Below are 1,489 nucleotides of genomic sequence, written 5' to 3' on the forward strand. Positions count from 1 at the left end.
AATCATCTTACCACCCTGTCGGAAAAATCAACCAACACCAACACACAAAATTAAATTTGTTTAATATGTGACAACACTCCTAAACGCAGTTAAAAAATACATACATTTTAAACTCAATTTTATTGATACCCGTCTTTAAAATGTTTATTACTTATTAAGTCACTTGAATTTAAGTTTTCCAATAGGTGGCAACCCTCTTCAAACACCGTAAAAAAGTTCTAAAGTTCAAACTAAATATTTCCTAACACTCTTTCTTTTGACAATCATATTTTAGTATTTCATGTAACTTGTGTATAGATTAACTAAGTTCGACTTTTAAAACAAATTCTTCTGATACAAATATCAATTAACTGATAAATTAAGTTGAATTTGATTTAGTATACACTTGCCAACCCTTTTTTATTTTGGTCCGGAAATAAACACTTCTCAAACCGATTTCGATTGATACCCATCTTTTAGGAATTGATTTAACTTATTAAATAATTTAAGTTTAACCTTTTACACCGGAGGCAACCCTCTTCCAACACCTCAAACACATTCAAGAGTTCAAACTGAAGATTAAAACTATTTCGTTTGACATCCGTTTTTTATATAGCATATAACCCGGGTATAATTTAGTTAAACTCGATTTTTGAAGCATGTCCTCAAAATATCTTAAAACTACTACCTTCTTAAAACTCTTTCGTCTAGCTTCATAGTAGTACATATTTCAATTACCTTATTCCCTTAATTCAAATTGCATTGTTTTTTTTAAGTGGCAACCCTCCTACATGTAGTTAAGCAACGACGCTTTTCAAAGCCATTTCGATTTATTTTTTAATAAGGGATTGACTAAACTTTCTTAATAATTTAAATTTAGTTGTTTTTAATCTGGCAACTCTTGTCGAAAAAGTAAAACCTTATTGAACATCTACAACCCAGGTCCTTTAATTTCACCTCATTTTTGAAAATCGAACTAACCGGGCAGATCTATCGACCTGTACGAAAAATCCCTTCACGTATTATATACTTTTACATAATATAGATTAATACATATATGTATGTATATGTACTAGCAGAAACATTTGGTCCAAAATTTTCACCAACAATTCACGTTCACGATTTCCAGTGTTGCATTTATCTGCTAATATTACGGCTTGGTAATTATCAAAAGGCATATTTCCATTCTCTTTTAAATAACCTGATCTTGCGTTTCAGAACGTGCAGAACGTTTGTTCCTCTTCACCCCCTAGCGCCAAAAATGATCCGGTTCGATGATGAATCTGTCCTTGAAACTGTAAAATAGAGTTGATGCTCACCTTATTGTTCTACTGGAATTCAAAATACATAAACTTCAGACGCAATACCTTAAATGTCTTATTAAGGATCGCAATGGTTCTGATGGTTGATTTAACGGTGGTGATTTGAGGTTGACCCCCGGACAACTCAATCCTGGTATCTCTGAGTGAAGCTTTAATCCACAGTAATATTGGCAATTCACGTTCGACAG

Source organism: Rhagoletis pomonella, unplaced genomic scaffold (genome assembly GCF_013731165.1).
Source record: "Rhagoletis pomonella isolate Grant_MI unplaced genomic scaffold, Rhpom_1.0 Rhpom_scaffold_00007, whole genome shotgun sequence".
In the NCBI taxonomy this organism is placed as follows: Eukaryota; Metazoa; Arthropoda; class Insecta; order Diptera; family Tephritidae; genus Rhagoletis; species Rhagoletis pomonella.